The sequence below is a fragment of the Cnephaeus nilssonii genome, assembly GCF_951640355.1.
Source record: "Cnephaeus nilssonii genome assembly, chromosome: 4".
NCBI classification, from domain to species: Eukaryota; Metazoa; Chordata; class Mammalia; order Chiroptera; family Vespertilionidae; genus Cnephaeus; species Cnephaeus nilssonii.
In genome coordinates this window covers 98,768,518-98,796,245 of record NC_137075.1, presented here as the reverse complement: position 1 = coordinate 98,796,245, position 27,728 = coordinate 98,768,518, and the positions used below count along the sequence as shown (strand labels likewise).

Here is a 27,728-nt window from a genome sequence, read left to right as displayed (position 1 = left end):
GGCATAAGAAACGTTTTATTTCTATATTTTTCAAAGGCCAAACACAGTAACAAGTGTTAATTAGTACCCAAATATCCCAAGGAGTAGGATAATTCTATACTTCTGTGAAGTATTGCAACTTTATCATTTTCACAGCAACTTCATATGTATTTTCTTATTTAAATTTCAAAGAAGTTGGGGCAAGCCAGTGCCTCTGTTTCTTGATTGATGAAACACTGAGGTTTAGGGGGTTGAATGCCTTGCCCATAATGACTCAATGGCCAAATGGCAGAGCTGGGATGAGTGACCAGGTATCACCAGTACTGAATCCAGCTTCGTTTCCATCAGAGCCTTGTGTGACATCACACACATATTCAGTATTCCATCATTCATTTGGCAGCATCAGGAAAGAAAGCATTCTATTTATGTTAGTTTTCTAGAAGCAAATACCATACCTTCTTTAAAAAATTTTTTTATTGATTTCAGAAAGGAAGTGAGAGGGAAAGAGGGATAGAAACATCAATGATGAGATAGAATCATCGATTGGTTGCCTCCTGCACGCCCCATACTGGGGATGGAGCCCGCAACCCTGAATGGGATTTGAACTGTGACCTCCTGGTTCATAAGTCAACGCTCAACCACTGAGTCATGCCAGCTGGGCAAGCCATGCCTTCTGTATAATGAAAATTATTTTTTCTCTACTTGGAGAGCTTGAGTATCAGTTTAACATTTTTTAACATGATTTCAATATTTTTAAATTGAGGTATAATTGCCATATGACATACATTAGTTTCTGGTGTACGGCATAATGATCTGATACTTGTATATATTGCGAAATGATCATAATAAGTCTAGTTAACATTCATTACCTTACATAGTTACAACATATTTGTATGTGCTGAGAACTTCTAAGATCTACCCTCTTAGCAACTTTCAAATATGCGATAGAATATTACTAACTGTAGTCATCCGGCTGTACATTCCATTCCCTTGCCTTATTTATAACTGGAAGTCTGTACCTTTTGACTACCCTCCTCCATCCCTCCTCTCCAACCCTTTAACTTCTCCCTGTGACTAAGGCACACCACCATTCCCTTGCGTTGTTTTAGAAAGCTAAAACCATAGATGTCCTCGGGGGCTTTTTAGGTCTGGTAAGATTCTGCCCCTTTGCAGAATGGCCTGAGGCTACAGTGACATCCAGAGCCCTGCGCCTGCTTTAAAATGTTCTTTCGTGTGTTCCTCCTGGGCAAACCTTCCACAGTTGCTCCTTTAAGCTCCCTTCTAGAAAATGCAGTACAGAAAGGACAGAAAGCAGGCTGGGTTCAGAAATCCTTGAGTCCCCTGATTTATTAGATGCCAATTTCTAAACATAAACAACAGATGTCACCTGTTTGTACTTGGAAGTTTTTTTGTCTCACCTGGATCCCTTTCCACGTGTCTCCAGTACCAGCCAGACCTGGCTACTCCATGCACCCTGAATAGCCTTCATGCTTGCTCCTCTCTGGGCCTTTGCTTTAGCTATTGCTTGGTCCTCCTGGTCAAAATCCTGTTCAAAGCTCAAGGCCCATTAGTATTGTTACTGTCTTGATGCTTTCTTCTACCTGCCCCGCTCCTCACCTCCGCCAGAAACAAATGTCTCCTCCGAAACCTTCTGTTTGTTACAGGAAATAACGCATTCTGTCTGTATTTGAGTTGCCTACGTACATGTCTTATCTCCCACAGTGGACAGTACATTTCTCCAAGGTGGCCATTTCATCATCTTCTCTCTGTGACCCTTCCATTTTCCTTCCAATCCCCAGCTCACTGTACTTTGAAATGTAACATGCATCAGGGGAGGATAATTTTGGTTTCCAACGATAGATTAGATGTCTTTGGATGGGTGGATAAATGAAAGATCTCACGAGTATCAGAATCACTTGAAGGGCTTGTTAAAACAGATCGCCGGACCCCACCTCCAAATATTCAGATTTAGGTGGTCTTGGGTGGGGGCCGAGAATTTGCATTTCCAACAAACTCACAGGGGATGATCATGCTGCTATTCCAGGGACCATCTGGAATATGGGAACCACTGATTCAGTGGATTTATTTCCTAGGATTCTCACACTAACCTCATCAGGTAATACCATTGTTTTTAGTAGACAGTCTACTGATCTGTCTTCCTTGAGGCGGAGGCCAAAAAAAACAACAACAAACAAACAAAAAATACCTTCCATCAAATTATGATGCAATCCACCCCATGTACCAACTTTCCTATTTTGCAAGATTATGGGTTAACTGTGGCTCAAAAGCTTGCAGCCCATGTAGTGAGCTTTAGCTAGATGGGACCTTTTTCCCCCAGGAGTAGAGCCAGAGTCATTTTCTTTTTATGAGACGAGATCGGGCGCATTCAGGGTGGTCTGGCCGTAGACTCATTTTCTTTTTAGAGAGTCCTTGAGTTTGCGCCTGTGGACCTGGCCTAACCAGTGGATGAAGGCCAGTCCACGTGGTTCACCACTGGCCTGCAATGCTTGTTGGTGCTCTGATGTCTCTCCTTTATCTACATCACAAATGTCTCAATAGCAGTTGTAGTAACAGAAGATAATCTCACAGTGTCTATGGCATGCATTTTCACATCTCTGGGTCCTTTTGTGCCCCGTGAGGCAGTTTCAAGAACACTCCATCATGAAAGGCCGGGCGCTTCAATCAACTTTCCAAGCAACAAAGAGGTGCTGTTGCAATCGGCGCTGTCACTGAAGTGTGGCATCTTTTAAAGCCCTGCCAGAGATGGTATTCATTGTGGCTGAGAGGGTCCTCTCTCCTCCTCTGCTCTAATCCCATCTTCCTTCTGCTCCTCTCCACCAGCCACTAGAAGCATCATCTCCCAGAAGACCATGGCTCTGGTGACAATGGAGGCCTCTCTGTCCTTCCCGTGACTGGAGCAATGCTGACCTCGGTTTCCTGGACCCATTCTGACTCAGGTAACCACAGTCAGTCTTCACCAGCTTGCTTACACATAATAGCAACTGCACTGAATAAATGAAATACCAACGCTATCCCATATGTAAATGCAGATGCCAAATTGATCGTCTCTCCATCAATTGGTATCCGCCCCTCTTCCTCCCAATCTTCTTAATGATCAATTTCTGCAGCTGATCAGACTGCATAAATGTGGTCAATCCAATTTAGGCATTAAGATAATGAAAACATCGAATCACATCTTCATTTGAAGTTCGGGTGCGTGTCATAGGAACACAAAGCAAAGGGAACCTCGCTGGGAATTTTTCGTGTGGAAACTGGATTCTACTGTAGTTCCTCTAAATCATTTTCTTTCTCAGCTGACCACATATTACTCGAATTAATCTATCTTAGGTTATACCTTTTAATGGAGGTTGTAAGTATTATTGAGTATGGGTTATGTGTTCTCGGGTCAGATGGGGAGAAAATATGTGTTCCCAGGACAGACGTGGGGCTCACAGCTTAGCCACAGACCCAGGGCCCACCCACTCATGAGAGGGTGGCAGATGGTGGTGCCATGTGAGGATGGGGCTGGGGCTGGGGCTGGGCAGTGATGGTAGCTCTCTGGTTCAGGGAATTGAGAGACTTTTAGGACTGGAACGGAAATAACTAGGGAAGAATCCGTGGAAGAGGGAGGGCCTCGGCTGGGCTTTATCCCCGTGGATCATTAGGCCGGGAGGCGGGGCGAGGAGCAGCTTGGCGCCTGGGTGGGAAGATGGGAATGAGCCCGCAGTGAGCCCAGGTAACGGGGGCCTGGCTGCCTGGACCAGGACCCTGATCCCCACCTGCCCTGTTACGGTGGGGCCTTGGCTGGCAGCTTCCTTCAGGGACAGCGGTCATTGTCGCCCCAGCCCTGGCTTTGGCTGCCACTTTGCTGGCCTTTTTCTGCTTCTTTGGGTCTGTCCACATCCGGCCTCTGCCTGTCTACCTGATTATTGGCTCTTCTCTTACACACCTACACCCCTCCCCTTCAAGCTCTGCCTGGCAGGTGTGGCTTGAAAAGGCCTTGGGATGAACCAGGGACCGTGTGAGGTCAGTACCTGGTGATTCACAAGGTGCTATTCTGGGCTGAGGAGTGGAATTGACAGGTAGGGAGCATAAGCCAAGGACACGTATTTATAAGTTGATGCCGAGAACATATCTAGAGAGTTCCGAAAGCCGGAAGTCAGGGTGGGTCTCATGGCTGCGTGAGGGGCCATAGTCAGGGGTGGGGAGCACATGCCCTGATTAACCCTGAGATGGCCAAGTATATGCTGCCCACGCCTCGCTCTTTTCCAGGGTTACTCTTGGATAAAGCAGTGGCGGCTTTAGCTGGCCTGGTAGTGCTGAGAGTTGTCTTCTGAGGCACCTGCTCTTTCTGTCAGGCCACAGTCCACTGTCCCGCACACTCAGGTGCTCCTGCAGCTGAGTCCCGCTGACCCCGGAGCTTGGGCCCTCCTGGAGGCAGAGCCTGGATCTCCAGCCACCAGTGTGCCTGCCCATAGCCAGTATTTTGAGGTTCCAAGCTTCCTCCCTCTTGTGACACCTACATCTTAAAACACAGCTTCCTGGCTGCTGCAACATGTGGGGGGAAAAGTTGAGAACACGCACTCATTCTTAACCCTTTGCACTCGCTTGCTTTTTTTCTCAATTCCTTTATTCTACTCGGGATTTAATTTTTTAAATACCCCAGATTTTACAAAGCGCGGCAGTAGAATAAAAATCTGGAGTTTCTTTTCATACAAACTTATTTATTTGGATTTTTTTTATATTTCAAATTATTGATACATTCAAAGAGTATAAAAAGAGCTGCTACCGATGCTAACCGTGTCGAGTCACACTCGACATCCAAGTGCAAAAGGTTAACTGTCTTAGCCTGGAAATGACCCAAAGTAGCTCTACATCCACAGCCCATTGGCCAGAATTAGTCACATGACCCTGTCTTGCTGCCCCGAGGCTGGGAAGTAGGGCAGAGCAGAGTAATGCTTGGGGCCCCCATGGTCCCTGCAATACTGTGTCACTGTGAGAAAACCCATACTTTTCCTATGCTTGCCATGTGTTTGCTCATTATTAAGGGGTCATAAACCCAGCCCTATAATTTTTTCACATAGTTTATTTTATTAAAACAAATTTTTTTTATTGACTTCAGAGAGGAAGGGAGAGGGAGAGATAGAAACATCAATGATGAAAGAGAATCATTGTTCGCCTGCCTCCTGCATGCTCCCAACTGGGGTTCAAGCCCACAACCCAGGCATGTGCCCTGACCGGGAATCGAACCTTCTGGTGCCTAGGTCAATGCTCAACCATTGAGCCATACTGGCCAGGCTACAGAGTTTATTAAAGGTGCAAATAAGATGTATGAAGGCGCTTTGAAAGGTATCATGAGTGTAAAATATCTTAAGATATAATTGTTACTTAATTTCTTTATCACATCTTGAATGGCAATGGACTGGCATCTGGGTAGTCACACACTCCCAGGACTGTCCTAGCATTCGCCAGTTAACCCAACATAATTATCATACAGTCCTCCCTTTCACACCCAGAAACATCCGGGTGTCGACAGTAAGTTATGTGATCACCCCAGTTTGACCCCACTGGTCATCCTTTGAGATTATTACCTCCTGTTTACTAAGCTTTTTCTAAGTGTCGGACACTGTTCTAAGCTTTGCCTCTATTGCTTCATTCAATCCCCAAACTTGTGAGGTAGGTACAGGTAATCTCTTTATTTTCAGACTAGAGGCCCGGTGCACAAAATTCCTGCACGGGTAGGGTCCCTAGGCCTGGCTGTCAATCAGGGCTGATCAGGTTCCCTGCCTCCCCGCCTCCTCCTCCCCTCGCTCCCTCAGCACCCTGCTGCCACCGCCACTGGTCGCTCCCCATGTTTTACGCTGCCCCCTAGTGATCAGTGCATGTCATAGTGAGCGATCGGACTCCCGGTCTCTTGGTCGAACTTCCAAGGGGACACTTTGCATATTAGCCTTTTATTATATAGGATGAGGTAACAGAGGCAGAATGAGTTGAATTGTTCACGATCACACTGTTATCAAGGGACAGCACTCCCCTGATTCCAGGCCTGTCTGACGCTGTGCTCTTAGGCACAAGGTTGAGAGCCCTTGGCCCCGTGGGGCCCACACTTTCCTGACACAGGCTTGGGAATCTGTTCCCAGACCACAAACTGGTGGAAGGTTACAGCCCTGAGCGGAGAGTTCAGCCTGTTCTGACCCAGACAAGCAGTAAAGATACCAGATCACCCCGTGCATCTCCAGAATTGGAAAGGAGCAGGACCCGGACTGGCGAGCATGTCTCCTGACTTCCCGCCAGTCCCCTTCAGTCCCCACTCCCCTGCTGTTGACTGTGCAGCTGGCTTTAAAACTGGGCATGCGTTGTGCATAGGGAGAAAAGACTGCATTTTGAAATCTAGGGTGGAGTCGAACTCTAGCCAGTGAAGACTTGCCATGTGCTATGCAGTTGGTTCAAACAGGCACCTTCCCAACACAAACAGCTAGGAAAAACCAGGCTCTGTTTTCAGGAAGTTTATGTACAAATTTGTTTATTTAAAAAAAAAAAAAAAAGCCGCACCACAACCAAAGACCAGTTTTTGCTTGCAGAATAATATGAAACAAAAACCCATCGACTCACAAGCTGGTATTAATTTCCCTGGTTCCTGACCTTCCTAATCAGTGTTCAAAACCAAACCGATGGAATCAAAGGGAACAGTCTCTGAAAAATGAACCAAATGTGGCAGACTCATCGATTGCATTGCTTGCTTCAAGAACCCATCCCCTCCCCAGAAAATTATAGATGTGGTTTCTAAATGTACAAAGAAAACAAAAACAAAAAAAATTCCATTATGAAAGAAAAAGGAAATTTCTAATTCTATCTCATAAACAATATAGGAATAACTTTAAAATATTCTGCTTTAAGCATGCATTTAATTTGTGCTCTGGGAACCAAATAATGTTGCTAAGATAAAGCATTCTAATAATGATTTATGTAAATTTATTTGTACAAAGTAATGGTGTAGTTGCCTATAGCAAATTGCTTTGTCCTCTGAATGAATGCAATGGAGAAAATGAGAGACTCCAGGAAGGGAGGGGGCGGAAATCCATGTTCAATATGGAGTCTGATGCGTTCAGAGGCAGAGTCAGCTGGACAGGGTAGAGTGTATATAAGTAGTCAACAAAAGAAATTCCATATGTTTTCCTGTGATGCTCTCATTATTTAAGCCATTTTAAAAGCTGGGGGGGGGGGGGAGGAGGGAAGAGAGAGAGAGAGAGAGAATGAATGTGCGATTCTTAGAAGGCTAGAACCCTTTATCTTAGGGATTCTAAACTACTCAGACACCAAAGCTCTTTTTAATATATATATATTTCAGAGAGAAAGGGAGAGGGAGAGAGAGGTAGAAACATTGAGCCCACAACTGGGGCATGTGCTCTGACTGGGAATCCAACCCTGACCTCCTGCTCCATAGGTCGACACTCAACCACTGAGCAACACCGGCTGGGCTTTCAGACTAGCCAGTGACAGATCATCGTTCTCATGGGGCCCCAACAGACGGGACGCTGACAACATGGGGTACACAGAGGCCAAATGCCATTAAAAACTGGGCAGTTCATCTCAGTTCCCAGTTCCTTCACTGCCAAGGAAGTTATGCTTGAGTCATCCATGGGACCCAAATGTTAAACACAAAACGAAATAGTCTCCCAAAGACTGATTCATAGGCCCACAGGGGGTTTTCCGATTGGCTGCCCGGTGAGAACCTTTGCTAAGAGCTCTAGGTGTTGCTGGGAAGCGTTTGAGTTAAGTGGAAATCCCCATATACGTAACAGAGAGAGTTTCTGGACCCAACCAAGCTTTGCCTTGCCGGTGCCCAGTATTTGCCATAACCTGTGCTGTTTGGAAAAGGTGGGGTGGTAACACCTTTGTTGCGGAAGACATCCTTTTTTTCTCGAAATATTTTTGCTGTCTCACTTGGACACCGCAGCCACGTTCGTGAGGTAGGCTGAGAGTTGGTATTCTACATACAGGGAGACCGGGGGCCACAGAAGTGACAAAGGGAGCCATCGACAGAATCGGGGGGCAGCTCCCATGATGACGTTGGTCCCATTGTCCTCACAGACGGAGCAGGTGAAAGAAACGTGTGAGTTCTGGAGAGCTCGCTTTATGTGAAACAAGTTCAGAGCTTTGGCCCATCATGAGCCATTTTGGAATGGCAGCCACTGTCCTGAGAGAAATGGGTTTGTCTCATTGGACGGAATGACTTGGGTGTTTAGCTGCAGGGAGGCCAAGACCTGAGGGCCAAAGTTAGAGCCCCTGAGAGAGAGAGGGCAGAAAGCCTGAACAGGACTGTGAAACAAGGGAAGCAACACTGGCTTCAAGGAAAGGGGGGGGTGACTCAGGTTTTCAAAGCGCAACCATGCACAGGGCACACACCTTGGAAGCGGTGGCCTGTGCAGGACCAGTTTTAGTGAAGTGGCCCCGGGTCCCTGGGGGGAGGCAGTGGATGTTAGGGTGCTTTCAGTTCCAGTCCTTCTTCTTTCTAGCTGAGCGACTTTGGGTGTGATTTCTGAGCTGTGGATTCCTAGGCAATAAGGTAAGCGCTGTGCCTCCGTTTCCCCATCTGTAAAATGGGGATGATGATGTTTACCTTATAGAGACAGTGCGATAATGAAATAAAATAATTATTTAAAAAAATATATATTTTTATTGATTTCAGCGAGGAGGGAAAGGAAGAAATAGAAACATCAATGATGAGTGAGAATCACTGATTGGCTGCCTCCTGTACACCCCCTACTGGGGATGGAGCCTGCAACCTGGGCATGTGCCCCAACTGGGAATCGAACCATGACCTCCAGGTTCATAGGTCAATGCTCAATCACTGAGCCATGCCAGCCTGGCCGAAATAAAATAATTCATATACAATATTTGGCAGAGTGTTTGGCAGATAGTAAACCCTCTGTTTAGAGTAGCTCTTAAAATGACTATAATTGTCCTTACTTAAGAGTGTGGTCCTGCCCGATAATGGGAAGTGAAATTAAAACCCATTTTTATTTAATTGAGAATCCATCTGAAACATTTCTGAGTTGGTCTCTGTGTTCTGAAAGATAACACGGTGACTGTGAATTCCTTCGTTTGTCCAGAAGGCCCTTTGCAAGCTGTTTGTGAGGGATGAGGAGGCCGGATCCAGAGTGCTGGTCTGCAGGGATAAGGGAGATTTCTGCACCTGGCCAATGGGCATTGTGCAGGACACGCTAATAGATATGGCCATTGTCTCCCAAGAATTCAGAAATTAAACTCATCTAAATCCTTAGCTGTTGCTGCAAGTCCTGGTTCTGGTCCAGGGTCTGCAAATTGGTTTCCTTCAGAGCAGTTGTCTTGGCTGGCTGTGGAGTAGGTTATTCAGGATGAATGGTTGGAAAGTCTTTGGTCATTCGCTTCTGCAAAAGAAGGTATTCACATTCTTTGCACACGCATTCTTGGCCATTGTAGGTCAGGCCCCTAGGCTGAAAGTGCAAATACACCCTTTTGTTAGAATTCATTTCCACGAGAAGTATACACACACACACACACACACACACACACACACACACACATACACACACACACACTACTTTCTTATCAAGGGTTGAAGTGAATTCAGTGTATAAAATGTGTGCTTTGTTTTTTGGTGGGGTTTTTTTTTTTGAGACGGCTCTGTAGTTAAGTCACCTTAGAAAAGCTGTTTCACAGAAATTCTCTGAAGGACGATAAGGAAATGCAAAACATTCTCAGGTGAAATGAGGAAATAAGTAATAATTCTCAGATTCTGGATCCAGTCCGGTCTATTTCAAGGGGCCTCCTGCGTGGAGGGCAGAGGGAGTTCTGAGGTGGGCTGCTTGAGCTTACAGTGTAATGCTGAGGTTGGGGTGAGGGTGCGGGTCGGGGGAACAGACATATACGCACAAGCAAGTGGTCAAACATGACCTTTCCCCGAGTCCAAGGCGAAGAGGAAAATAAGCACGGGATAGTGAGTTCAGTATCCTTACTTGGCAAAACAAAAAGTTGGCAACCTATGCTTGTCCCCGAAACTATTTTTGAAATTTTATTGCCGTGCAAAATCATCTGGGCACTTGCAGGAGTGGGTTCTCTAACCCTTTCTCCTGGGTTAGTCTCACCTCCCTCTCTGTCTTCCTCACTGGCTCCCACTACTGTTTACTGGCGGTCCGCAGCCTGTGGCCTCTCCTCCTTATTAAAAAGGAGATTAGCAAGTGTTAAGACCTACCAGCAATTAGGACTTTTTTCCCTGCCCGGCCATTGTGGCTCAGTGGTTGAGGACCCATGGACCAATAGGTCATGGTTGGATTCCCTAGTTGTGGGCTCAATCCCCAGTAGGGAGCATGCAGGAGGCAGCCAATTGATGTTTCTATCTCTCTATCCCTCTCGCTCAAAAAAAAAAAAATCAACAAAAACATATAAAAAAATGTTTTAAAGACTTTTTTTTTCCTGATTGAAGGAGGAGGGAAATAGCATTTGAAAAGATGAGCAGGCATCTGTGCACAGCACTCTGGGTAAGAATCCACAGTCACACATGGATCTCCGGGCAGAAACCTGGCAGCCTCGGCCCCTGCAAGGCAGAGAGGGAGCGGCTCCTCCCCAGGGAAAACGCTGTCCTGTGCCCACGGTCTCCCTGGAGTGCATCTATTTATGTGTCCACCTTTATTTTACTCTCACTCTCGAGTGTGGTATGGGCACAGGAACTCTTAAATGGATATTTTGGCATTAACCAGGGACTGAGCCTTTTGGGCCCCAACTCATGACTGTGCTCAAAGCTCACAGCTCCTCGAGAGGTGGCAGCCAGGCAGCGCAGGTGAGCAGGGGCACCTCCCAGGGAGACGGGAGAGGAAGCGCTGTGTTGAAGTTGGTACCCCTTGAGAGAATGGCATCCAAACTGGCCTGATTAATATGTAAAAGGCGCCCTAACCGGTTTGGCTCAGTGGCTAGAGCGTTGGCCTGTGGACTCAAGGGTCCCAGGTTCGATTCCAGTCAAGGGCATGTACCTTGGTTGCAGGCACATACCCAGTAGGGAGTGTGCAGGAGGCAGGTGATCGATGTTTCTCTCTCATCGATGTTTCTAACTCTCTATCCCTCTCCCTTCCTCTCTGTAAAATTCAATAAAATTTATTTTAAAAAAATATGTAAAAGGCATGGTATCACTCCAGCCCAGTCCAGTGGCCTCTGAACAGCTGGGCTCGTACCTGACACTCAGACCCTCATAGAAGGTGTGTTTGTTTGGGCGGTGAGCACATCTGATGGCAAGTACGTCACAGCCCCTCTTCCCCATTCCTTTATTCTTGCTGGAAGCTGAGGAGGCCTCACCACCTTTGACGTGTTTTCCTGTCTACCAGAGGATATCATGACCTCACACATAGTACATATTTTTTCAGGTGAACAAAAGGAGGCAGGAAATAGGTTTACTTGAAGGTCCCGATTGCTTACAGTGGGAGTTAACAGACTGTCCCTGTGATTAGTTTGATCTGGTGAAGGATACCTAGAGAAGTGGGCAGTGCCGAGCTCTGACTGAGGACTGAGTGATTTCTGGAGAGTTCCAGCGGGGCCTCGCAGATAAACAAGGAAATGGCCTGCTCGTTTACAGAGCCCTGTGTGGCTAAGTGATAGGTAGGTAGGTATTTGATGAGTGCTTCTAAATAGTAACAGCCTGTTATTACTGTCGCATTTAACTTTATCCCTCACATGAATGCAAATGGAACATTATCTGTAGTTACAAGAATCTATAGTGTTATCCTAAACTAGAGGCCTGGTGCACAAAATTCGTGCACTGGGTGGGGGGGGAGGTGTTCCCTAAGCCTGGCCTGCGCCCTCTCGAAGTCCGGGACCACTTGACCTGGGCTCTGCCATTGATCCCTGCCCACAGGGAGGCCCTGCCCACCCTGCTGGGGCTCTGGGATCAATCGCAAAGTAGAGGGAGACCCTTTTCACATGGCCTGGGCTCCACCATTGATTGCTGCCCACAGGGAGGCCCTGCCCACCTTGCCGAGGCTCTGTGATGGAGGCCCTGCCCACCCAGCCTGGCTTCCGCCATTGATTGCCGCCCACAGGGAGTCCCTGCCTGCCCTGCCCACCCCGCCAGGACTCTGTGATCAATGCTGCGCAGAGGGAGGCCCTGCCGACCCAGCTGGGCCTCTGCAATGGGCCTTCCCACCCATGGTGGCTTGGCTTGGCCCTCGCAGCCGTGGATTTGTCCGGAAGATGTCTGGTCTATCCGGTCTAATTAACATATTACCCTCTTATTAGCATCCTATCTAATAAAAGAGAAACCTGCAAATTGACCGTACCTCCGCTACGCCCACCAGCCAATCAGGAGCGAGTATGCAAATTAACCCAACAGATATGGTGGCAGCCACAGAGCTGGAGAGAGCAGGAGGCTTGGGTTGCCCCTGGCGATGGAGGAAGCCAAGCTTTCCGCCCTGGCCGGCCCTGGCCTCCGCTCAAGGCTACAAAGTTTCAATTATAGAAGATAAATAAATCCTAGATACTTGCTTCCAGCCGGCCCTGGCCTCTGCTCAAGGAGGCACTGAAAAAAAAAAAAAAGAAAAAGAAAAAAAGGAGGGTCTGGGACCTTGGGTCGCCGGGGGGTGATCAGGCCAGGATGGGACAGCAGGGGCCATTGGGGGTAAGCAGACAAGCAGGGGGGCCAGTTGGGGGTGAGCAGGCCATCAGTGGGGGGCAGTTGGAGGTGATCAGGACAGCGGGGGGGCAGTTTGGAGTGAGCAGGCCAGCAGGGGGGCAGTTGGGGGTGAGCAGGCTAGTGGGGAGGGAAAGTGGGGGCGAGCAGGCCAGCAGGGGGGGCAGTTGGGGGTGAGCAGGCTGGCACGGGGGGCAGTTGGGGGTGATCTGGCTGGCTGGGGGGCAGTTGGGGGCGAGCAGGCCAGCAGGCAGAGTGATTAGGGGCAATCAGGCAGGCAGGCAGGCAGGCAGCCAGGCAGGTGAGCGACTGGAGCCAGCAGTCCCGGATTGTGAGAGGGATGTCCGACTGCCGGTTTAAGCCCGATCCCTATAAACCGGAAGTAGGACATCCTTCAAGGGGTCCCAGATTGGACAGGGTGCAGGCCAGGCTGAGGAACACTCCCCAACCCCCATGCACGAATTTCATGCACCAGGCCACTAGTAGATAATAATAGGCTAATATGCAAATCAACCAAATAGCGAAACCACCGGTCGCTATGACACGCACTGACCACCAGGGGGCAGACGCTCAAAGCAGGAGGTGTCCCCTGCTGGTCAGTGTGCTCCCACAAGGGGAGCACCACTCAGCCAGAAGCCGGGCTCACAGCTGGACAGTGCAGCGGCGGTGGCAGGAGCCTCTCCCACCTACGTGGCAGGTGGACATCCCCTGATGGCTCCCTGCCTGTGAGAGGGCACAGGTTGGGCTGATGGGCCCCCCCGCCACCCCTCCCCCCCACCCAGTGCACACACTTTGTGCAAGGGGCTCGGCCCTCACAGCCCTGGCTTCGTTTGGAAGGTTATCTGGAAGGACGTCTGGAAGGATGCCCGGAAGGTCATTCGGCTGTCTGCTCTAATTACGCTTTTATTATTATAGATGATATGTGTAGGTAGGTATATGTGTCTGTGTATATGCATGTATAGATAAATAAGTTATTTGATTCTAGGACAATTGATAGAGTTCATTATTTTCTTAAGATGAGGAAATATCTAAATTACCCCCAGTGTAACTAGTTCCATTTTTTTTATGACTTGGCTTCCACTTCTTCTATTTTTTAAGGTTTTTATTGTTGATACTATTATAGACATCCCCTATTTCCCCTCCTTTGCCCACCTCCACCCAGCCCTGCCACCTGCCACCCTCCACCCATGGCCTTCACCATACTGTTGTCTGTTCACGGGCTATGTGTATATGCTCCTTGGCTAATCTCATCATCTTCTTTCATCCAGTCCCCACACCCTTCTAAGATCTCTCAGTCTGTTCCATATATTCATGCCTCTGGTTCTATTTTGATTGTCAGTTTATTTTGTTCTTTAGATTTCACATATTAGTGAGATAATAATGATATTTGTCTTTCTCTGACTGGCTTATTTCACTTAGTATAATGCTCTCCAACTCCATCCATGCTGTATCAAAGGGTAAGAGTTCCTTCTTTTTTACAGCCACGTAGTATTCTGTTGAGTAAATGTACCACGTTTTTTTAAATCCACTCATCTACGGATGGGCATTTGGGCAGTTTTCAGATCTTGATTATTGTAAATAACACTGCTATGAACATAGGGGTGCATATATTCTTTCTGATTGGTGTTTTGGGATTCTTAGGATATATTCCCAGAAGTGGGATTGCTAGGACAAAAGGCAGTTCCATATTTAATTTTTTAAGGAAACTCCATGCTGTTTTTCATAATGGCTCCCACCAGTCTGCATTTCCACCAGTTGTATACTAGCGTTCCCTTTTCTCCACATCCTCGCCAGTGCTTGCTATTTGTTGATTTATTGACGGTAGCCATTCTGGCAGATGTGAGGTGATACCTCATTGCAGTTTTAATTTGCATCTCTCTGATGATTAGTGACATTGAACATCTTTTCATTTGTCTATTGGCCATCTGCATGTCCTTTTTGGAGAAGTGTCTATTCAGGTCCTTTGCCCATTTTCCACTTCTTTTTTTAGCTCTTCTACCCAGGATACATAAATAGCCTCTGGATGTATGTGTGCTGAACTCAACAAAAGTGTAAACAAGCTGCTATTTACTTTATTAAACAGCTTCAGCAGGGATGTTTGGTCTGATTGCCGGAAATTGTTAGCTTATCACTGAACTGTCCCGATAATTCTTATTATTCAATTTGCATTGCTTATGATAATAATTATTACCACATAAAAGAGCACGATGCTTTTATTTGTATAGTTCTCTCATTAATAATTTAATTGGCGATTACATTCCAGTGGTTCTGCGACACACATCTCCAAGTACTTAGAGATTGGCCCTGGGCACCTGGGGAAGCCGGACTTTAGGTATAAATTGTAAGGCTTGGGGCGAGGATCTGGGTGGCAGGCAGGTGCTGTGGCCTTGACATCCAGTTGGTTGGCTGTCCATTTCCCCTCATGTTTATTTCCAAACATGTTGTTGATTCATCAGCAGGAACTCTGATCTGATCACTTTAACAACCTAAGAAACTCAATCATGGCATAGTTATTTGGGCCACTAAAATGACTAGATTGAAACTAATTTGTAAGTTAAAAGATAATGATGGCTAAAACAACACATCTGACCCAGAAGGGTTGCATCGGTGGCTTCATGTAAACCCAGTCTGTGTCTGTGTATGTTTCTGTTCTTTAGCCCAGCCGGTTTGGCTCATCAACCCACGAACCAAGAAGTCGCTGGTTTGATTTCCCATTTGGGGCACATGCCCGGGTTTCGGGCTCGATCCCCAGTTGGGGCATGCAGGAGGCAGCCCATTGATGATGTTTCTCTCTCATTGGTGTTTCTGTCTCTCTGTTCCTCTCCCTTCCTCTCCCTCTAAAAATCAACAAGAAAAGATATTTAAAAGAAAAGAAAAAGGCAGATTTTATCGGTCACAGCTTAGCAACTTTCCTAGACTGCTTTGCAACTGTGGATGACATACATTCTGATATATCTTGCTACAGAAGAACTTCGTTGGAGGATTTTTTTAGTGTAGGAGCGTGCCATCTTGTCCTCATTCACATTGTATATGGTAAATAAAATGATGCATTGAAAGACGCCTCTGGAGGCATGACACATGGGGTTGAACCCGACTCAGGGCATCAGCCCATAGTGATGTTCAAGCCACTGCACTTTAAAACTCTGGATTCAACAGGGAAAATAAAGGCAACAAAGGACTCCCATTGGAGCAGACCAGCCTGACATCTGGAGGATGAGCCTGTGTCGATCAGGAGTGTCCGGAAGGACATCTTCCAGGTCAGAAACTGGAGTTCATTAAAATGAATGCCTCCTCCTCCACCAGTGGATGCATATTTGGAGCAGGTCTTAATGTCAGCCCTTACCTGGAAACGGGTTCACTGGGGCCCAGGACAGGAACTGGGGGTTGTGGAGGCTGTTCGAGAGCATCGTTTTAAAATTTGCCTTTGGAAAGGAGTTTGGTTTCTTGTAATTAAAAATTGTGTTTCGCCCTAGCTGTTTGGAGCATCATCCCGTACACCGAAAGGTGGCGGGTTTGATTCCTGTCAGGGCGCATGCTCAGGTTGCAGGTTCCTTCTCTGTTCGGGCTCATGCGGGAGGCAACCAATTGATGTTTCTCTTTCACATCACTTCCTCTCTCTCTCTCTCCCACCCTCCCTATCTCTCCCTTCCCTTCTTCCTTTTCCTCTCCCTCCCTCCTTATCTCTAAGATCAATTAAAAAATTTTTAAATTGTGTTTACATCTATAATAAGCAATGGAGTTCCTAGTACTGTGAACTCCATGGACACACTATTTTAATACATTTAAACACTGGATAGTAAGTTACCAGTTTAGGAGAAGAAGGTCACCTTTTGGTGGCTAAGTGGCCCATATGTGTCACTCTGGGTAGACCAGGCTTGGGCTAACAGACCGCTCGTAAAACTCATAAAACAATGGGGTATAAAACGATGAAGATTTATTTCTTGCTCACTCTACGAATCTATTGAGGCTGGCTGGGGATGCTCATCCTTATTCTCATTCTCAGATGGAGGCTGAGTCCCCATCACCATGGCTGAGAGAGAGGAGAAGAGGGCGGAGCACACACTGTCCAGTTGTGACATGTGTCACTTCCACTCACATTTTATTGGCCAAGCCTAGTCACGTGGCCACCCTTAACTTCCAGCAGCTGTATTCTTGAAGGAGAGAGAGCTGAAATGCTTATAAACAGCTCTTTGATGTCCATAGTACATACCTTCAATATTAGAGCCAGAACTCAAGAAACCTCACTCAGCTGGATCCAGTGAGGAGCACTTAGGAGAGAATTCTCTCTAACCTTCAGCAGAATGCACTGGTCACCTGAAGTGGGGTTGTCTTATTTCTTCAGTATTGTCTTGTCTAGAGGGGACTGTACCCCAACCCCCCACTCCCCACTCTCCAGCTTACACACAGTTATAAGCCACAAAAACAGTGTGCTTGTGATGCAGGTGCAACTCCAGCACATGGAGTCCCTAGCCATCCGTCTGGGCCACCTCAGCCCAACCCAGTGCCACCTCTAAGCTTGTCCGGCACAGACATTCGGGAATGGCCACAAGTCCTTGCTTCCCTTCCTGGGTGTTTTCTGTGCAATGTCCCAGTGTTGGAAGTCATCCTTTAGATTTCATTTTCTTTTTTTATAATATACTAGAGGCCTGGTGCACGGAATTCGTGTGCGGGTATGGTCCCTAGGCCTGGCCTGCGATCAGGACCATATTCCCCAGCTTCAAGCAGCTGGCCCCGCCACCCGCCACCCACCACCCCCCACCCTCCATTCCCGCCCGCTCGCCTGTCCCATTCCTGCCGCTGGTTGCCCTCTGTATGTGAGGCGACCAGCGGGGCGGGGCCCTTGGACTGGTACTGCCCGCGTCCCCCACCACCCACCCCTGGTTTCCTGTTCGCCATTGGGCGATCAGAGCCCGCCGGCCGGGGGAAGAGACCAAGAGGAGGTCAGTGTGCCTCATAGTGACTGGTTGAGCAGTCGTTCTGATTGTTCTGCCGTTAGGGTCAATTTGCATATTACCCTTTTATTATATAGGATTTTTTAATTGATTTCAGAGAGGGAGGGAGGGAGGGAGGGAGAGAGAGAGAGAGAGAGAGAGAGAGAGAGAGAGAGAGAGAGAGAGAAAGAGCAACATCTTGAAAGAGAATCATTGATTGGCTGCCTCCTGCATGCCCCACACTGGGGATCGAGCCCACAACTTGGGCATGTGTCCTGACTAGGAACGGAACCGTGACCTCCTGGTTCATAGGTCAACTCTCAACCACTGAGCCATGCCAGCCGGGCTAGATTTCATTTTCTTAAGTGAGCACCTGAAGGTTTCTTTCTAGAGAGACAAAGCCTGGTTGGTTGGGGCATTGGTCTGTGTGTCCGCTGGCTTCAGGGACGTTGCCCTCACTGGCCAGGTGGCTCAGGGACGCTCCGTTGTCTTCACCTCCATTTTCTCTGCTCTGCTCTTAGTCTCGGCCCGGCTGCGGGGTGCTTGCTCCCTGCTTGGATCAGAGCCCTTGGGTCTGGGCTTGGGTGGTTGGGGTAACGAGTTCCATTGGGGCCTTAATGATGTTCTTTAAGGCCCCCCCGAGGAATTCCTATCCACACTAGAGAGCCTCACGTAGCCAGCAAATTCGGCTACCTGGCATATAGCCAAGAGTTAGGAAGAAGCCAAAAATATCTCAGAGGACAAGACGGCTTTCTCCAAACCCAGGCACTAACCTTGAAGCAGATAGGTCCTTGTGGATGTGGTGCTCTCTAAGCAGCCACACTCCTGATTAACTTGGTTTTCTGATTCTCTTTGCTTTAAAAAAAAAATCCCCCCCTTTCTTTTATTTTATCTTTTCCATCCCCTCATATCATCTTCCACCTCCACCCACCTTCCTCGTCCCCACAAACACCACACTGTGGCCCGTGTCTGTGAGTTCTGTCTCCTTTTTGCTCAACCCCCCAGCTCCACCCCCACCAGAGCTGCTTGCCTGCTCTCTATGAGTCTGCCCCTATTCTGCTTGTTAGTTCTGATTCTTTTACTTTTATAGGTGACAAAATGGAGGCACAAAGAAGTTAAATGATTTGCCTGCAGTCTCAATGTGGTAAGTGGCAGAACAGGTTCTTATGAGGCCAGACTTAGTCGGATGTCTGTGACGGTGGCAGAGAGATAAGGAAAAAGATGGAACTGAATTTAACTCTCTTTTTGTTTTTAGAGAAAGTAGTAGAGAAATATGTAGCAATTGTAGGACGATTCCCTTCGAAATGGCCACTTTACTTTTTCATTCTAAGGCACGAGGAGTATTTGTTGGCTGAGAAAATCTAGTAAGCGGAGCTGTGCTCCCGGGTCCTGCCAGCGAATATGAAGTTCCTGGAGTTCTCGTCGCTGAACATCTCGTTTGGCTGGTTATAAATAGACGCTTATGAAAGAGGTCTTTGCACAATCGAGATGAAGCCTTGAAGCAGCCTGTGTCATGAGGAGCAGCTTGGCCCGGGCACGCTCGGGTGGGGGGTGGAGGCTGCAGGAGGGCCTCGGAGCAGGGGCAGGGCCGTCGGGGGGCGGCTGCTCACCCTGAGCCTTCCCGTCGGAGCAGCGGCCCCCAGCTCTGGACACTCCCTGAGAGCCTCCATCTGTGGGCGCTTTGCTTTCAAAGCGCCGGCACGCACACGGTGTCCTCTGCCCAACACAGTCCCGTGTGCTTGGCAAAGCCGACGTCGGTGTCATTTCCACCCTTCAGGTGAGGACAGGCAGGCTTAGCGGAGGGCAGCCCAGGCCACGGGGCCAGCGAGAAGCATGTTTCGAGCTGCCCCCTTAGACCAGGTGCCCGCATCCCCATGGCGCATGGGGAACACCTGCTCTGTTCCTGCCTGGGGAGGCCCCAGAGGGGAATCGAAGGAGATCCCTTCCCTGCTCCGACCAGCGTTCTCTCCCAGGGCAGAGACGCCCAGTGCCACAGGGAGGGAGGAATGCGAAGGGCCAGTCACAACACGAACCACTTCGCTCTCAGGCAGAAGAGAGGTTTGCGAGGACGTGGGCAGGAGGAACCCTGGGACCTCGGGCAGTGTGGAGGCCATGCTTCCTTTACCTGCTAGCTGCGAGCAGCAGCCTTCCTGGGCAAGGGACAGGGCCTAGGCGCCCCCATCGGGCAGAGGAAACCGGCCTCAGGATGGCTGGTCCCGAGGGGCACTCACCTCCCCCAGGGCCTCCCTGGCCCAGGTGTACCCTGAACCGGAAGCAGGAGGCAGATTGGCTGCTGGCCGTCAGACTCTCCTTCTTGTGCTGGGGGGTCAGGGCATCCTCGGGGTGGTTCTAGACCTGACATCTGGTCCCGGTTCATCTCTAGAAATAGCTCAGGGTCGACTTTTAGCCAGTTAGGGGCTACTACCAGTAGGTCTTTCTTTTTCTCATCTGTAACTTAAACATCCTCACTCATAATTTTAAAGAGGCTCAAATCAAAACAACAACAAGATACCATTTGTCACTCGTCTGCATGGCAAATCTGAAGGAATTTGAGAATATCCAGTTCTGGAAAGAGGTTGGGAAACAGACACCCCCTCTCAGTGTCCATGGCAGGGTGCACTGACGGAGCGTCTGGGAGGGCAGTGGCAGTATCTATCAAAAGTTATATGCCTGGCCGGCGTGGCTCAGTGGTTGAACATCGACCTATGAACCTGGAGGTCATGGTTCGATTCCTGGTCAGGGCACATGCTGCTCGGGTTGTGGGCTCGATCCCCAGGGTGGGGTGTGCAGGAGGCAGCCAATCAATGATTCTCATCATTCATGTTTCTCTCTCTCTCTCTTCCTTTCTGAAATCAATAAAAATATATTTTTAAAAAGTTACATGCATCGACCCAGCAAGTCCACCCTGAGAAATGCCTGCTGTGGGCCTACTCACCGAAGCAGCAGAAACTGGTGAATCCTACCTAATAAAAGGGTAATATGCAAATAACCATCACTCTGCTACACCCACGATTGGACCGGCGGGAGGCTGGGGGGCGGGACTCGGGGTGGCCTATCCGGCCATTGAAAGGTGCGGGGGGCGGGCCTATCCGGCCGTTGAGAGGTGCCGGAGGCTTTTGGCCTGGTGCCCGAGTGGACACCCAGCTCCCCTCCCATCAAAAGCCGGGAGCTGGGTGTCCACTTCGGCTCCAGGCCAAAAGCCTCCACCGGGGGCTTTTGCCCAGGTGCACGAACAGACACCCAGCTCCCCTGCCATCGAAAGCAGGGAGCTGGGGGTTTCTTCGGCCTGGTACACCAGCAGACTCCCTGTGATTGATCACCTGGGCAGGGAGTTGGGGGTCTGCTTTCAGCCTGGGCAGGAGCAGACCCCCTGCAATTGATTGTAGGGAGCCGGGGGTCCGCTCCTGCCCAAGAGGCTTTTGGTCTGGGCAGGCCGGGGCAGGGGCTGAGCAGGTGATCAGAGGGAGCTGGAGAGGCCTGCCCAGGCCTAAAGCTTCAGCCAGAGGGGCTTTTGGCCTGGAGCCAGAGCAGACACCCAGCTCCCGGCTTTCGATGGCAGGGGAGCTGGGTGTCCGCTCGTGCACCCGGCCATTGGTGTGAACTATAGAGGAAACACCTTTTCTGACTGCACATTGGCTAAGCTTCCTGTATGCCACTGGTAATATTCTTAGTAACTTGGGTAATAAGAATCCAAAAAGGTGATCTAGGGTTTTTCCACCACACTTCTGGAGAAAAAAATGAAGGTCCGCTGCTGGACGGCTAAGAAATGTCATATCCTGCCCTAGCCGGTTTGACTCAGTAGATAATGCCTCAGCCTGCAGACAGCAGGGTCTGGGTTTGATTCTGATCAAAGGCATGTACCTAGGTTGCAGGCTCCTCCCTGGCCGGGGCCCAGATCAGGGCTCATGCAGGAGGCAACCAATCAAAGTGTTTCTCTCTGTCTTTCCCTTTCTCTTCCACATTCTCTAAAAGTCAATGGAAACATACCCTCAGGTGAGGATAAAAAATAAATAAAGAAATCCATATCCTATAAAAGACACATCTTGAAAATGCCTAAAGAAAGTTGTCATTTTTTCTTGGTAAAGGGACTGGAGTCCGTGTTGATGAAAACACCTTGGTGGCTGCAGTGACTGACAGTGGCTGCAGCAGTGGGGTGATGGGGCTGGTGCCTTCCCCTGACCAGCCCGGTTGCCTCCCACAAAGGGTGGCCAGACTGCGGCTTAGGTACGCTCCCTGTGGGGCGTGGGCCTAAGCCGACAGTAGGACATCCCCTGAGGGCTCCCAGTATGTGAGAGGGGGCAGTTTGGGCTGAGGGACCCCCGACCCCCAGTGCACGAATTTCGTGCACTGGGCCCCTAGTGTTGTGTATAATGGTGCAGGAGCACAGAGCAAGCATTCTGGTTTCGGGACTTTGTAGCCTTCTGTCTTAGTCCATTTGGGCAGCTGTAGCAAAATGCCCCACACTGGGTGGCTTATTTGTCACAGCTCTGGAGGCTGGAAGTCCAAGGGCAAGGTGCCAGTGGGGCTCACTGAGGGAATCTCTTGCAGGTCATAGACCTCTCGTGTCCTCACATGGAGGAAGGGGCCGGGAGCTCTGTGGGATCCCTTTGATAAGGGCACTAATCCCATGCATGGGGACTCTGCCCCTAGGACCTAATTCCCTCCCACAACCCCACCTCCCCATACCATCACATTGCGGGTAGGATATCAACATATGAATTTGGGGGGGGGGGGTGCACAAGCATGCAGACCTTACACCTTGTTAAGTGAAAAAAAGCAAGTTGCAGGAAATTAGGGTCCTATGTATATAAAAGAATTATATATAATGTGTGTGTGTCTCTCTCTCCATATATATAATATATATAATATATATATATATATACACACACACACACACACACACACACACACACACACACATACACATGCATGTATGTGCTCAGATTTTCATAACTATTTTTGGCAGGATACACAAGAAAAAAGTAGGGAGGACAGAGGGTTCCAGGTAGGAGGGAAGGCAACTTTTTGCACATTACATTTCCTCTTTAAAAAAACAAAAAAAACAACAGGGGTGCATCTATCAGTGTTGTTATATTTTTTATTTTTTTATTTTTATTTTTTATTTTATTTTATTTTTTTAAATTTCTTTATTGATTAAGGTGTCACATATTTGTCCTCATCCCCCCATTCCCATCCCACGCCCCTCCCCATGGATGCCCCAACCCCCTGTTGAACTTAACCATTGGTTAGGCTCTTATGCATGCACACAAGACCTTTGGTTGATCTCTCCCCCCTCCCCCCACCCTCCCCTATCCTCCCTCTGAGGCCCGATAGTCCGATCAGTGCCTCCTTGTTTCTGGTTCTGTTCTTGTTCATCAGTCCATGTTGTTCATCATTTCCCCTAGATGAGCGAAATCATGTGTCACTAGAGATGTACTTATAAGAATTGAATGTGCGACGGGCAATAATAGTTATGCTGACAGGCAAAAAATCAGTCTGTAGTGAGTTTCTTTCTGGACCAACAGTTCTTTTGAGACCCAATATCAATGTCCACCAGTTCCTTATGAGTACATGTCGGCACTGACCCCTCAGCTCTGGATGGTGGACAAATGGTGATAATGCAGGTCCGACTCCCTCTGGTTTGGTCTCGGCCGAACCCAGGGGGGGCACGGCTTCACCCGGACCCGGGACCCAGGCTCACCCGGATCCAGGGGCCCGCGGCCTCGCCCGGACCCGGGGCCCAGGCTCACCCGGATCCAGGGGCCCGCGGCCTCGCCCGGACCCGGGGCCCAGGCTCACCCGGATCCAGGGGCCCGCGGCCTCGCCCGGACCCGGGGCCCAGGCTCACCCGGATCCAGGGGCCCGCGGCCTCGCCCGGACCCGGGGCCCAGGCTCACCCGGATCCAGGGGCCCGCGGCCTCGCCCGGACCCGGGGCCCAGGCTCACCCGGATCCAGGGGCCCGCGGCCTCGCCCGGACCCGGGACCCAGACTCACCCTGACCCAGTTCCCAGCCTCACCCGGACCCAGGGGCGCGCAGCTTCACCCGGATCCGGGACCCAGCGGGGTTTCGTCTTCTTGATCCCATTTCCTGTTGGTCAATTCCATCTCAGTAATTCCTTCGGCCATTTTCTCAGAGCTCCAGGGCAGCCGCCGCAGAACTCGTTGGGCGGCGGGCTCGGCGAAGCTCCGGTGTGCCCGGTGCGCGGCAGCGGGCTGGTCCGGGGTGGCTGCGTCGGCCCTTGGGTCTGCAGTGGTGGCCAGTCACCGAGCGTGCGCACCTGGCCGCTTCCGGGGCGTTGAGATTCTTGAAGGACTCGGAGGTCAGCAAGCGCGGAGTCTCCCACCCCATGACTCCCAGGGGCTCGTCTGTCCGTGCTCGGCAGCGAGTGGGGCCTTCCCCTCCGCCGGAGACCGCCGGGGGAACTGCGCCGAGCACGTTCCAGGCCGCCACTGTGTCGTCTGAGCCGTAGTTCTTAAAGTGTGATCTTTGGGTCGCCGGCATCAGCATCATCCCGAGTACCCCTCTCTTTTATTCTAGTTGTAGAGCGTCTGCTCAGTCAGCCCTCCGGTGGTTCTGGATGGTGTCTGCTCCGCTCTCCCGTCGTAGACTCAAAATTGTTGTGGTAGGCAGCAATCAGGCTTCCGCCCTATGCCTCCATCTTGGTCTTCCTTTGTATAGTTAAGTCTTGATTGTTGTTGGTGTCGCTGGGAGGAATTGTCCTCCAGGCCAATTGGCCGTGCAGATCCTCTGTGTCTATAAAGGAAGAGTTGCTATGTAGGAGACAGATTTATGGGCCGGGTCTTGGTGCAGCAAGGCTTTGGCGCTCATTGATTCTGCCTCTGGAATGTGTCCTTTATGCGAGTGGTTGAAATCTGGTGTCATCTCACACCGACCACTAGATGCCCTCGTTTCTGGGTCTCCAATGGTGTGTAGGTCAGCTACTACCTGAGACCACTCAGCAGGACTTACGGCAAAAACTGCAGTTTCCTCCTCCTGTCTGAGCGTCCCTAGAGCAGTCCGACTAGAACCGCAGTTTATCTGGTCAAGCTGCCATAGGGCAGGCCACCCACATGCAAAAGCCGTTGCTTGGAGCCCAGGTGTGCCTGCAAGACGTGCGAGGCGGACCTGCAAAACGAGCGGGGCGGGTCCCAGGGCGGGGCGGGTCTCAGGGCGGGGCGGGGCCTCAGGGCGCCACCAGGCCATGGCGAGGCGAACCGCATTGGCTGCAAGTCTGCTTTTTCTGTTTTCCACGTTTCCAAGCCCCCTCATTCCGCACTCCAGCGCAGCAAACACTGATTGCTGGGCGCACCTCCACAAGGAAGTCACTCCCACTCTCCGACAGGAAGGCCGAGAGTCCAGCCTCTTCCCGCAGGCGTCTGGGGAGCTAATCTCCCCTAGGGTTGGAACAAAAGCCACAAGTCCCTTCCCCCGACCCACGCGCCTCCGCACCTCAGCTTCTCCAGAGTTCGCTCTTTCCTCTTCTCTCTTAGCTGTAAATCCACCATTCAGCCAGCTCTCCTGTGGTTCTGGGTGGCAGACGCTCTGTGCGCGGCGAAGTTCCTTTGTTTAACTTTGAAATTGCTGTGCGCGAAGTTCCTTTGTTTGACTTCGCTGCCTTCTTAGTTCTCCTCTCTCAAAATGGCTAGAGGACTTGAGTGTAAGACAGGAAGTCTTAAGAATCCTCTAAGTCGGTGTTGGCGGTCTCCGGGGCCCCGAGGATCTCAGTGGGGAGCTGGGCCAGGTCGGTGACGCGGGTGGGCCCGTCTCGCAGAAAGATGGTCTCTTCCTTCACCGAGAGCCGCTGCGCCGAGTCCGCGGCCGCCGCCACAGCAGCTGCCGCGGCGCCCACGAGCTCATGGCCCCGGCTGCGGTGCTGGCTGAGAGGAGCCGCCGCCCGGTCTGGGGAGACGCGAGCAGGAGTCGCCGCGCTCACCAGTCCATCTTTTAGTTGTTTTTCCAAAACTGCCATGCGAGGCAGCAGATCAGCCGTTCACCTCTGCCGCCATCTTGGCTTCTCTGAGAACTCTGTTGTTATATTTTTTAATGTTTACATAGGACTAATATGTTTAGGTGGTGAGACTATTGACCATTTAGATTAAACAGTTTTTTTCTGTACTTTAAAATTATTTAGTGAGTGATTGCATTTTTTTGAATGAAAAGTTGGGACAGGCTCCTGCCGGGCTCCCCGGGCTGGTCCTATCCATGTGGTTCTGACCTGCCCTCCGGGAGCGACAGCAACGGGACTGGATTGGGGGCTCCTGTCCGAGGGGACGCAGGAGACCATGGTTGCCAGTGCAACACCAGCTGTCCGCGAGTCTCGTGAGGGGACCCCGTGAGGGGACCCCGCGAGACGGCCGGCGGGAGTGCCCCCGGCACACACTTGAACCCTGCGTTGAAAAATAAAATTTAAAAAAAAGAAAAAAGAAAGAAAAGTTAGGATATAACCCTCTTCAAGAGCCCCTTCCAGATGAGACATTTCCTGACTGTATTTGTTAAGCATGTGCCCAGCCCTGTCTCTCTCTGTAGCATGTAATGAAACCACGCTCTCTGCCCACGAGGCACTTAGGGCTGGAGCAGGTGATGGTGGATGGCAGTAAACACACCTGAGCAGGTAAAGTGCCCGGATCACACCCTTCTCTGCGAGAGGCTGGCTGGTCTTGTTGGGCCAGGACTCATTTCCTTCCCCAGCAGAGGGATGTGTCTGAGTCTGGGAAGGCAAGAGCCATGGAGAGAAGGGGCCAGTGTTGTGCAGTGTCTGTGCTTAGGGGCCCGGGCAGGTCCCACCCTAGGCTGGACCCTCCTGAACTCCTGATTATCAGCACCACCCGTGGCAGTGTACCAGCAGCGAGAACGAGCACGTGTTCGGTGCCAGGGGCTGTGGCCATCTCTTTCTGAGTGAGCGTTGTCGTTCCTGGTTTCCTCCACGTTCTCTAGATGAATGTTCAGATGTGCCCCTTGCTGCCGCCTTCGCTTTTCCCATCATGAAACATTGTGCTCCCTACTAGGCGGCTGTATGCTCAGGGGACCCGAGTGGTGACTGGAACAGTCATTGAACTGGGGAAGCCCCCAGAGAAGGGAAAAACTCAGACTGGTCCAGGTTCTTGCTCAGCTGCCCAAGCCCCTGAATTTTCTTGCTCATGTGAAAGGGTTTGCTTTAACTACAGAGGCCGTGTGCCTTGCAAAGCGTCATGATAGTTGGTTCCTACCTTCATTACAGCGCTTACCACGCTGTGTAGTAACTGCTGTATGGGTGTGTCCTTCCCTGGGCTGTGGCGTCCTGGTGGGCATGGTCTTTATTCATCTCGCTGATCCACATCTCGCTGTACCCGGAATTGGCTCTTAATTAGGACTCCAAGAACCTTCCAACACGGGCAGGGTTCGTGCTTGTGGGCAAAGCAGTTGTCTGCACAGTCAGAGGGGACTAGCAAGTGACACAAAGCACGTGTCCCCTACGCTGGCTGTCCGTTGGAAGAGAGATGAAAAAGAGGAGAAGTAAGTGGAGTTGTTTTTGTTTTAGTTTGGCAAAGTCATATTTGGTAGCAAAATAGCTGCCCCGATGTGGCTGGGGTGAGGGGCACTGAATGTACTTCCATCTCAGTTTGCTTTCAGCAGAGTACCTTGTGTGCCTCGGTGGCTGAGTTGTGATTCAGGAAGGGGCAGGCGTGAGAGGAAAAGAGATGAGAAGGAGGGAAAATCAGGGGAAGTGATGGACCAGAGGCACTGGGGAGCCACTGGAGGCTGGAGCACCGGGGCTCCTGGAGAGACGGGCCCGGGCGTTTGTGGCTGACTTCTCCCTGGGCCTATGCCAGTGATGGGCAACCTTTTGAGCTTGGTGTGTCAAACTTTGCCAAAAAACTGAGCATAACTTGGGTAGTGTGTCACTTTGAGGAAAAAACATTATTTCGCAAATGTTTCATCCTCAGGAGCAGCAAATGTTTCATCCTCGGCATGCGGCCGCGTGTCATCAGAAATGGCTACGCGTGTCAGTGCTGACACGCGTGTCATAGGTTCGCCATCACTGGCCTATGCTCAGCCGTGTTCACACTGGGGCTCATTTGGAGGCAGCTGGTAGAAACTCTGTGTGTGGGGGGATGGGGGAGAGGGGGGGACACATAGTTTATAAAAAGGAATAAAGCTAATGCAATGGGGACCACCCCAATA

General features: G+C 50.1%; 1 protein-coding gene across 2 annotated transcripts in view; it reads left to right on the top strand.

Annotated features, from left to right (window-relative positions):
* Positions 1 to 27,728, top strand: part of FOXN3 (forkhead box N3) — a 362,669-nt gene that overhangs the window by 84,355 nt on the left and 250,586 nt on the right. For both annotated transcript variants that reach the window (XM_079769192.1, XM_079769193.1), the window contains exon 2: positions 2,821 to 2,936. The gene's annotated coding sequence lies outside the window, so the exon portion shown is untranslated. The remainder of the gene's footprint in view (positions 1 to 2,820; positions 2,937 to 27,728) is intronic.